This window comes from Peromyscus eremicus, chromosome 5 (assembly GCF_949786415.1).
Source record: "Peromyscus eremicus chromosome 5, PerEre_H2_v1, whole genome shotgun sequence".
Classification (NCBI taxonomy): domain Eukaryota; kingdom Metazoa; phylum Chordata; class Mammalia; order Rodentia; family Cricetidae; genus Peromyscus; species Peromyscus eremicus.
Window position 1 is genome coordinate 34,404,587 of NC_081420.1, and position 11,779 is coordinate 34,416,365.

The following is an 11,779-nucleotide window of genomic DNA, read 5'->3' on the forward strand; positions in this document are numbered from 1 at the left end:
GAAGAGGCCTCTTTCATCATTTTCATGATTATTTTTTGAGCTATCCAACAAGTCAATGCAAATTTGACACAAGACCATGCTTATGACACTGAGGTCCTCACTGCCAGGTGTCCTAGACAAGAGTTCTTTCCTTGTCTCTTCCAGACCCCATTGGAAGCTGGCAATGCTTAGCTTGCAGCTAAATCATGTCAAATGCTCCCTCCTCCTTGGTCATATTGCCTGTGTTCACTTTGTTCATCTGCTGCCCCCTATTAAAAAGCATCCTCATGGGGTAATCCAGAACTACCTCCCCATCTCAAGATGGCTCCATAAATCATATCCACACATAAATCACACATAAAGTCTTCACCCAAAAGTCACATTCCAGGTCTGGAGAGATGGATACTCTGATAAAAGTGTTTGCTGCCCAGTCTGCCTGCCTGAGTTAGGGCCAACATGGTAGACGAGAGAATGGACTTTTGTGTGTTGTCTTTTGATCTCTGAGTACGTGGAAAAAAAGAACTGGCAGAGGTGGCAGGATGAGGGGAGGTAACCGTGGCCTCTGGCCCGAGACAAATGTCGGTTTGGAAGGGACCCCATTGCGAAGGCCCTTCTCTCGTCAGAGATGAGGTGGGAATGGATCCAGAGAAGCCAAGAGCATGACATGCTTAATCACAATTCAGCAAATGGCCAGGGGTAGAGCATCTAGGAGTAGCAGAAAAGGTCCCTTAAGAGGGTGAACCAAGCTGGGCGGTGGTGGCGCACGCCTTTAATCCCAGCACTCGGGAGACAGAGCCAGGTGGATCTCTGTGAGTTCGAGGCCAGCCTGGACTACCAAGTGAGTTTCAGGAAAGGCGCAAAACTACACAGAGAAACCCTGTCTCGAAAAACCAAAAAAAAAAAAAAAAAAAAAAAAAAGAGGGTGAACCCTAGTGTTGTAAGCTAAGTAATTGGCCCAGTCTTACCAGTGACTTCTTTTTAGATTACATTTGGTGTGTGCACATGTGACATGTGTGTGCACATGCCATGCATGTATTTGTGTGTGTGTGTGTGTTTCAGTTCTCCTTTCAAAAATCTCATCATGTGGTATTCCATTTCATACAAGGACATTGCAATGAAAGCCTCCCCAATTGGCTCCATTGTTTCATTTAACTGGGTCTTTACTAAAACTACACATATGATGACATGTGGAATTGCCGTTTCTTTGTGTCTTTGTGAAATACTATTCTTTTGCAAGCTTCAGATGTTCTGATGTTTTTCTTAGCCCTACTCCCTTTCTAAGCAGAGTAAAGACTAATTCCCTCTATTCACCCCCAGCTTTGTGTTTATGCTTGCCTCAAAACCCTACCAGATTGTATTAACATGTTAGTTTGTCAGAGCTTTTGCTAGGCTTCAAGTTTAATGTGAACAAGGGCTTTGGTATTATTTAATGTTTTTATCTTAGCCTGACACATAGCTTCTAATAAATTTTTTTCTGTCGTGCTAATCCATAAGGCTTTTAATTAATTGATCAAAATACAAGGTTTCAATAATTCTGAATATCTTAAGATCTATGTATATTTGACATCTTCCTTCTAATTTCTTCACAGACCCACAGGTAAGCTGAGTACAGCAACCACAGTGTTTGTTTCCAATATAGATTGACTTAAATTAAATGTCTTCTATACTTTATGTCTTTTCACTGTGTGTGGGGGTGGCTATTACTGTTCCCCTTTGTTGTGGTTTGGCTATAATATGCTTCTCCGCCCCAGGCTCATGTGTTTAAAGACTTGGCCCAAACTGATGGAGGATGTGGGACCTTCAGGAGGAGAAGCCTTTGTTGAGGGAGTGGGTGGTGGTGGAATGTCTCCGGAGTGACAGGCAGGCACTCCCTCTCCTCCACTTTGGTCTGTTTGTCTACTTTTCTCTCTTCCCTCTTACCCTCCCAATTCCTCACACTGCTGAGGGGATATACCCAACTGCCTCACTCTCTCTCCCTCCTCCAGGGCACAATGTTGGACTGGATCTCCTGAGCCAACTATGCCCATCATAAACCTGCTTTTCCTTAGGTTGCTTCACCTCAGGATTTTGTTGCCACAAGGAGACAAAAGTAACTGATAACCCTAACCCCAGATCACCAACTTTGTTTTCTAAGAGACTTTTCTAGAAGCCTGAAGAGCTACCATGGTAACGTCACTTGTCTTCTGGACAATCTAGAGTTAAGCAAGCATTAGGAATTTCGTCTCTGAGGATTTTTGGTAGTGTGTTGAAACAGGACTGTTTTTCTTTCCTTTTTTTTCCCTGGGTGTTTTGTTTTGTCTGAGTGGATGTGAATTTTCCAGTTTTCTTCCCCATATAGTCCCTAAGAGCTGGGGACAGAGTCGCCTGCCTCTCCCTGATGGCCAGGGCTGTGCCTCCAGGGGTATGCCCTGCTGCTTAGCTGGCTGCCATGTGTTTCCTGTTTCTGCAGCTGCAAGTCTTTCAGACTCTCGTAGAGAGAGCTGGTATTTTATTACATTGCATGTCTCATATTTATGAGAAACTCAAAGGGCTTTGAGGATTTTCTGTCGCTATCTCATCTTCTCGTGGCTCTCTGAGGTAGGTAGCAGGAAGTGTTATCTCCATTTTGCAGATGTCACAGCAGAGGCAAAGCCCGACCTGATGAAGGTGCCACAGCAAATCAAGGCAAGCAGAGGCTTTCAACCTCCATTCCCGAGATCTTGATGTCAGATGACTTCAATTGAACTTTAACTCCTCTGTCCATTTTGCATGAATTTTTACTGCTGTGCCTAGCACTGCAGGTACCTTGCTCATTTTTCTTTAGATTTTTTTTGTTACATTTTATTTATTTTGTGCATGTGCACTCATATGCATCTATGTGCATATCCTGGAAGTCACAGGACAGTTTGTGGGAGTCAGTTCTCTCCTTACAGCATGCAGGTCCCAGGGATTGAATTAAGGTCACCAGGATTGATGGCAATTACTTGTGAGCCATCTCTGTGACCCTGTAATACTAATTTTTCTGTCTACTCTGTTCCCCCTCAGAGTCCTTCTCATTTTATAAGCATGCCTTTTGTATGTGTGCACATATAAAGAAAAGTGTATCTTCTTAAAAGTAGCTAATATGGCATGTTGAGTCAGAAAAAGGGTTGCTTCGTTCTGAGGAATGTATGCAGATATGTCAGATTTAGCCTTATGTGCATATTTAATAATCCAGAGCTTTCTTATCTGTCCAGCATGCCATGTGTGTAAACGGTAGACAAGAAACCATTAAAAGATGCCATTTGAAACAGTGTGAAGTGTAAGAGATAGTATAAAATGTACCAGACATGGCGGTGTGTGCCAGTGATTTCAGCTCTTAGAAAGCTGGAGCACCCCGAGTTTGAAGCTTGTCCGGGCTATGCATAAGAACCCCGTCTCAGAAAAACAGAACCACACCCAACACCCCACCCCCACCCCTCACCCCCAATCATCACACAAGTAAACAAATGGAAGAAACACTGAATGTCAGAGTCTGTTGAGTCAGTGAAATGAGCATTTTATTTGGCCACTTCTTTGCAAAAGATGGAGGCCTGAGGGAGAGCAGATACTGTCACTTACATAGGCGTCTCCCAGCCCCTGTCACCCCATTGCTACGATTCTTTTAAAAGTTCACTTAGAGATCAGTTCACATCGTTTTACCAATTTATGATGCTAGTGTAATTTGAATTCAGGTCTCCCTGGTCTTTTACAGGGAGTCCTTGCAGGGGCTTTGTGTAGTGTGAGCCAGGGAATGCTTACAGGGGCTTTGTGTAATGTGGGCAAGGGTGCTTTCTTCTGACTGAGTTTAGATGACACCCCCACCACCCGCCTCTCTCTCACCAAGTAGCAATGATTATGCTCTTGCTCTGAGAAGCCTAGGAAAAGGGGGTCTCTGCAGCTTTGTGATCTGAGTGGTCCAGGCTTTCACTCCTGTGGGATGGTGAGTGGGCAGGCTCAGCTGCTTTAGTGGAGCCGTCCCTGAGACCCCTGTGTGATTTCCCAAAGGCCTGGCATGGTCACACCTAGATTGGGCCTGGGGGTGGCATTGTGCCCCCCTCCCCCAGTCTGCGAGCCCTTCCCTCCATTCTCTGCGTTGAAGAGTACCACCCAGCAGCAGTGGCTTTAGCCCTGAAACCATTTGGAGCTGCTGGAAGAGAGGCCACCCAGGGCTTCTGTGAACAGCTGGGGCTGCAGGTCTTCCATTGGCCACACAGAGAATGTTCCCACTTATCTACACTGAGCATGGGTGGCCTCCGTCCCTAGGCTAATGTGATTTCTCACTGTCTGGAGGTGGAAGCTATTGTCTTTTCCAGCTTGTTTGAAGTTCTTTTCTGAGGCTCCACATCTTCTGAAGACTGGGAGCGGGGTGGGCGTGTGCTTTACCAGCTTACCTCTCCCATTGTAATGGTTTCCCCGGCCAGAGGACTTGGCTTATATAAGTGAGTAGAGAGAACTGCTTAGTTCTCTCTAAGGTGGAGAGAACTCTCCAGGTCCACCCAGCCTGCTTGTGTCCTGTTTCCATGTAACCTGTATTTCCTTCCACCTCCTGCCTTCCCTCTTTCTGTCCTCTGGGCTCAGCCACAGGCCTGAATGCGGCTCCCATCTGATGGCGATGGGCAGAGTTTGCGCTTGGAGACTGCATGGTTGAACAAGTTGGAGGATGCCATTTTTGTTTCTCAGCTAGAAACTTGCCATTGCTAATGAACATTTTATGAAGAGGGCTCCTTCGCTTACGTCCCTCGATTGTGCTAAAAAGCAATGAAAACATATGAAGAACTCGATTCATGGTATGTGCACCTGGCCTCTTTGTGAGTCTCTGCAATATGCCGTGTGAGTGACACATTTGTACAGCAGAAAAATCAGGCTTGCGCACAAAGGCAGCAGCTTCGAGCTGTTGCTCTCCTCCCCCGACGTGGATAGAGATGCTGGAGTTTTGCAGGATTTGGCAGGCTGAGATAGTAGTTCAGCTTTCCTTCTTAATGACTTTTAAACCGTGTTGGTGAGTTCTTGGGGGTCAAAATGACGATGGAATACTCAATTGTGGTAATATATTTTCAGGTAATAAAATAATGTTCTTGGTTTAGCCCCCCCCAATAAGTAGGGTTTTTATTAGTTAAGGAACAAATGACAGTGTGTTAGGCAGCATTCCTACCTGGTGTCATGTGTGAAAACTTCTTATAAGTAATAGACACTAATTTGTGCACTGGGAAAACCCACCGATACTGAGTCCGCTGTTTTGTGCAAGTCAGCACTTGCATGACTAATGAAATTGCTTAATTGATAACATTTGCACTTTCCTCACTGATATTCTCAACCTCGACCAAGATACAAAAATAGTCCCCGTCTTCCCTTTTAATGTCATTAGTTCATGGAAATACAACCAAAGAGATGGAAAACAAAATTTTCTCATGTTTTACAACATGGCTCCCCTGGGCCCCTGAGCCTAATTTGTTCTTAATAATTTTCAAAAGAGACTCTGTCTTGTAGCTCCCAGCAGTCTCTGGACTGTCTGAAAGCAAGCTGCAGCCTGGCACAGGAGCTTTGCCAATTTCTAGGCAGTGGAAGGTTCTGGGAAAAGTAGATGATTTTCCTCTGCAGTCGGAAAGATTTAAGTTTTAGATGTGTTGTGTGCACGTGTGGAGATGGTGTATGTAGTTCCTAGCTTTCTCGGTTTTGTCTGAGTTGGTTGTGTCTCGAATGCAGAGTCTAACAAACGGAGGCCGTGTCTGTGGAGACGCTGAACATCCTGCCCAAGTTTCAGCTCTTGTTCCAGGCCTCAGGGGACACAGACAGGCTCGTTTTCCAGCCTGCCTTGCAGCTTCCCAGCCCTCGCAGATTGACACAGCTGCCTTTCAGTGTGTGTGGAGTCTTGCCTCCAGCCTCTCACAGTGTGGGGAGAGAGAGCAGGAAGAAGTAGGAGTGGGGAAATGAATTATTCAGCCCCTGCTAAATGCCAGGCCCTGCACTGGGTGCCTCATGTCCATCTCACTGAAAAGCAAGCCATTGATCATGAGGCATGAGGCATCCTGGACCTTCAGACCCAGACTGTGGAGCCAGACCACTGAAACTTGAATTATAAATTGTGCCACAGTTTCCCCACCCATTAAACCGTGCTTATTAGCAGAACCAACTGCTATTGTTTATTGTTGGGTTAAATAAATTGCATTCAGAATTGTGTGGAGGCCAGAAGAGAGCCCGCAATGCAGTGTTTATTAATGAAAAGCATTGGAAACAGAAGTGAATTCACTTCATCAGTTCAAGTAGCATGTAGAATAGCTGGGACAGAATTTGAACTTTGAGCTTAAAAGAGAGACGCTTGTGGCCACACTTCCCTGTCTTTCCCTCTAATTATATTCCAGTTAGTGTCTTGCATGTATGGTGTTACCAAAGAGTAAACCTGTGTGTCAGAAATTAGTATGATACTCATTTCAGATGTCACATGATATGTTCCTTGCTCAGCAAAAGGTCCAAGCTGGGACTTTGGGTGGGTGGGGGTGTGACTGGATCAAACTGGGTCTCTCTCCTCTTGTCCCTTGTGGAAACATCACAGAGTTCATGGTTTAGGGCTTATAACAATAAGGCTGTCCATGCAGGCTTTGGGATTGGCCTGGCCATCTTCATGGTTAATCTTTTTAAAGATTGAATAAATGATCTTTTGTTCTTCTATGTAGTTTTTTTTTTTTTTAACTTTTGAATGTTGCTCTGTAACTCATTACAGACAGAAGCACTTGGGGGTCAGAATCCATGCTGTCTGTAAGCCTTATGCTTACCCCTAGCATCAGACTCACTGCCCAGTGCAGGGGTTCAGTGTGTAGGTGTTGGAACTGAGGGAAGAGGGTACCACATTTAATTGTTTTCTTGTCTCTGGACATGGAATGTTATGGCCTGGCTTTCCCCACACCATTTCCTGGTGGCAAAGGCAGGAGAGTGTGGTTGGATGTGGAGGCCTTCTATCTGCCTTGCTCATCTGACACTTTCTCCTGGCTTTTCTGTTCTAAGTCTACACGCTGTCTCCTAGTTCCTCCCAATTTTGTGCCGTTGGCTTGTACCTAAGTATCTGTTGCCAGCCTTCATCTCTTCAGAAGTGCCTCTGCAGCTGGAGAACATGTTTGCAAAGTCCTTAGGTGTGAGAAACATTGCATTTAGTCTCCAGTGAGGAAAACACAGAACGGGTCCTGTTACTTTTGCCTCAGTCCCACCCAGCGTACCTACACATGTTCAGTTGATTTTGGATGGGACTTTTCAATAATATTAAGATTTGTGTAAGCTACAGTGGGATTTTGACTAAGGATGCAGGGTCTTTAGGGCAAGACAACACTATTAATAGAATGTGGATGTGTGTGGTTTATTTGTTTTCTAAATGGAAATGTTTCCTTGGGGTTTTGGCATGTTCTTTGATATGTTGAAAGATGAGAAAACATCATTTTGGAAACTCAGCACTTATACCATATTAGGAAATTTACAGTGCCTCCGATTTCACATTTAATGTTTTAATTGCCTGGTTTGGTAATAGAAAAAATGTCAAGCTTCTCTCTTTCATTTCAAGTTACCACCACTTATTTTCCCCTTTGCAGTCGTGGGCTGTTGCCAGCTTCAACTTCCTGCCCTGGTCCCAGCTTGGACTGTTTGCTGAGCGAGGAGAGTGTCACGTGACATCTGAAATGAGTCTCATACCGACTTCTGACACACTGGTTTACTCTTTGGTGATACCACACATGCAGTTGTTTCCTGTGGTGCTTGTAAATATCCTGGACGCGCATCTGACACTGAGCTGTGCGTCTGAAACCTTTAAGTTGCCTTTGAACTGAGGATGCTGTTCTGCAAGTTGAAGAAAGCAGCAGAGAAATCAAAGACTACACTGCCATCTTGGTCTGAAGGCGGTGTTTCAGAGGCAAGCCTGTGCATTGTCAAAGAAGGCAGCCAGATGCAGCTAGCTGGAGGCACTAACCGCATGGAGCCTGGGGTCAGGCATGAGGAGGAAGAGGGAAGCTGGCTGGTCTATAGTTGTCCAGAGCCTACAGTTTAGACTCCTTCGAAAGATTAAGACTCAAAATAAGATTGAAACATGCTCTTTTTATAACTGCTTTCTCTGGAAAAAAACAATGATGAAAGACTTCCTGAAAGGAATTTGTTGTGGAAAGAACAATCTTGTATATTTGAGTTATTCAAGCACAAACATGGGATAATGAGAAATAAACCCAGGGTACATTGTAGGAAGGTTCCCTGCCACTGAGCCACATCTCCAGTCCCCTCTACATGAATTTTAGTATCACACACAGTTTCAGGATATACAGGGGAGATGTGCTCTATTGAAAAACTAAAGGCTCCATCCCTGGACAGCTGAGAACATGGAGTGCTTTCATTTTCCCATGAATGGCTATCTCTAAATATTATTTTTGCTTGTCAACTAAAATCATTATTTTCGGTCTTTCTCTGTGTGTCTGTCCACCCATCTGTCCGTCTCTCTCTCTCTCTCTCTCTCTCTCTCTCTCTCTCTCTCTCTCTCTCTCTCTCTCTCTTTCTCTCTCTCTCTCTCTGTGTGTGTGTATGTGTGTGTGTGTGTGTGTGTGTGTTACTTTTTATCTTGCTACAATAAAATGCCTTCCAAGAGGCAACTGAGGGAGGGGACGGGAGGGACTTATTTTGGCTCCTAGTTGGAAGGGTTTATGAATGAGGCAAGTGGTCACATCGCATCTGCAGTTAGGAATCAGCGAGTGATGGGTGTCTATGCTTAGCTCACTTTCTCCTTTTTCTTCAGTTTGGGACCTGGCCCATGGCATGGTGCTGCCCACATTCAGCATGGATCCTCCCTCCTCAGCTTCTGGAAATGCTTAGAGAGCTTCTCTGATGCCTATCTCTTTGTTGGTCCAGATCTCATCAAGCTGGCAATCTAGGTCAACCATCAAAATATAAGTAATTATTAATTTTTATGAAGAGACAAGATCTTGATATATTTCCTAGACTGGCCATGAGTACCCAGGCTCAAGTCTTCCTCAGCCTCTAAATAGCCGAGACAGCAGGTTTAAGTCACACCTGCCACTCAAATGTAACTTTTAGCTATATGGCAAACTATGCTTATTATAGAAAACTTGGAAAATATAAAAAAGCAAAAGAAAAAACTGTAGTCATATAATCTAGAGAGAATTTTGGCTGTCTTTTCTTTTAGTACTTATTTCTGAGAGAGAGAGAGATATCTGTACACTGTGTGTATGTACACATATACACACATACACAAAACATTGTTTAGGCCTTCTAAACAATACAATAAACACTATATTTAGTGTAGCTCAGTGTAGAGTGTGTGTGTGTGTGCTTACCATATGTGAAGTTATGGGTTTCATCCCCAGCTCCAGAAAATGAGGGGGAAAAAATCAACATTAAACCTAGCGGTTGTATTCTGATTCTTGATATGTCTGTGTTACAATTCATGTTGCCATTTCCAGATGGGTTTGGGGCTTTGTTTATGGTGCCGTGGTGATGTTAGTGTTGGTTTAATGTGTTACATTTAAGTCATGCTGTTTAGGCAGGAATACTTTTTCTGAATTCATAATTATTTTACCAAGTTATATTTCTGTTTTTGAGAATTCTTCTGGCTTTTTGAGGGCCGCTGAATCCCTCAGAATGTTGCTTCTCAGGAAAGTTGTGCTCTCTCAACACTAGTATTTCAGGTAGCCCATCTTGTAATCCTGTCCCTCCTTTTGAAAAAATGCTTCCTAGGGCTGAGGAGATGACTCAGTGGGTAAAAGCAGTTGCTATGGAAACATGAGGGTCTGTGTTCAAATTCCCAGAACCTGTATAAATGCAAGCCTCATTCCGCTAGTGTCTGCGTTCTCAGAGTTCCTACCAGGACCTCACAGGCCAGTTAGCCTGGTATATGCAGGGGAGGGACAGAGGGAGGGAGGGAGGGAGAGAGGGAGAGGAGAGTGTGCACCTCTCTTAAGGTGGAAGGCAAGGATTGACATTCAAGGTAAGTCCATATTTATACAAATGGATACACACATAGGTGCACACATATGCCCCTAATTTAAATGAAAAACACTTTCCTGTTATTTTAAGTTTTATTTCTTGGTAATTGTTTTCATTTGGTTGGAACTTACATTATTATGTTTTATCAGTCACTTGGCTATTGTATTGGATACTGTCACTTTTTCAGGCTCCCTTTTTAGATTTTTCTGCTGGGGCTTAATGATGACTTCATTGATTCACGTGGCTTTTTATTCATTTTAACTCCTTGTTTTGCGGGGCGGGGGGTGGGGTGGGCATTTAAATGTTAAGTGTCCATTAGTAAATCACTTGTAACCTCAGTTTTCTTATCTTCTCTATTTCCCCTCTGCTAACACAGCCTTCAAAGTTTTCCTTCGTCTCCTGTGTGTTCATATCTTTTGCCAGCTCTGCAGGTTTTCCCCGCTTACCTTTCCAAATTCATGGCTGGCACCATCAGACCTGGTCATCCTCCAGTGGCTCTTCTCTGCTCTTGCTCCGGACCTGGCAGACACCTTCCAGATCTGTGTGTCTTTCTCTTCCACGTGACAGCCGTCTACACCCTTCTTTCCTTGTATGTGCAGAGCGGGTTGAGACCCAGTTTTGTGACGTCCCTCATTGCTGTAGCCTGTGGCACTCTGACTGCAGGGAGGACTGGGCCCTCCTCACCACCCTGGTGTTCATTTTCTATGTTGTGTCCTGTTTCAGTTCTCCCACCATTGTCGAGGTCAGCGTGAGGATCACTTGGAGTGCTCCTGCAGGGAGCCGCCTTCCGTACCCCTCCCCACGTCGATATAAACGATGTGGGTCCTCTTTACAGGGTCGCATGTTCATCTGTCACAAAATCTTGAAGCTGAAGCCATTTGCCTTGGTGTTTTAACCACTCTGACAGAATACCTGAGGTGTGGGGGGGAAATCCACTTTAAAGGAAGAAATGTTTACTTTGGTTCACGGTTGTAGAGATCTCCATCCATGGCCATTTGGCCCTGTCACCTTGTGGGGAGGAGTCCAGGGCAGAGGAAAGCTCTGTACGTTATGGTGGCCAAGAAGCAGAGAAACAGAGAATGGAACCTGGGTACCACTATCCCTTCCCTTTAAAATCATACCCCAGTGATGTACCCTTCCATTTGGCCTCATCTTCTCAAGTTCCCACCACCTAATAGCACGTCAGCTGGAGACCATCAGCACTGGAGTCTGCGAGGGGTCACTTACGATCCCCAAGAATACAACACCATCAGAAACTGAACAGGGAGCCAATTTTCTCACACAGTTTGGTTGTCTTGGCAGCTGTCTTAGTGTTATTTTCTGACTCTTAATACACTTCTTGGCTTTGACCTTCTGTACCAAATCTGTACCATTGCCCCTGTTCTGGCCCTCCAGATTTGCCTCCAGTGATTGAGGGAGGTCCTCCCTGTATTTAGGAATAGGGTCTCACGTACAAGGGGAAGCATGGAGAGAAGAGAGGGATTGTGGGAGGGATGATGAGAGGAACACACTGGGTCGGAAGAGACATGATTGAGCAAATCAGAAAAGATGCTGGTTTGCTTAGGAATGTCTTCAACAGTGCAGGTGCGGTCCCTTAGGGGTCCCAGAGCACGGCGACATGTAGATGTGGTGTGCTTGAAGCCAGACCACTGAGCTGTCAGGGAAGAGTCAAAGGCCCCCATACCATTCTTAGTCTTCCAGGTTAAGTATACTTGACCCAAACATCTTGGAATCTCAAATGCCCTGAAATCTAAACTTTTCAGGTGGTGACACAATGCCCTAATTTTTTTTTTCTTTTGCAGTTTCATATACTGGAAAATCTGAAACATGGCAG

The 11,779-nt window shown here is 44.7% G+C and overlaps 1 long non-coding RNA gene across 1 annotated transcript in view; it reads left to right on the plus strand.

Moving 5' to 3' along the window:
* LOC131911255 (uncharacterized) overlaps positions 1–8,436 on the plus strand; it is a 150,824-nt gene extending 142,388 nt beyond the window's left edge. Inside the window, exon 4 of the long non-coding RNA XR_009379312.1 lies at positions 7,554–8,436. This is a non-coding gene — a long non-coding RNA (uncharacterized LOC131911255). The remainder of the gene's footprint in view (positions 1–7,553) is intronic.
* Positions 8,437–11,779: the final 3,343 nt, after the last annotated feature.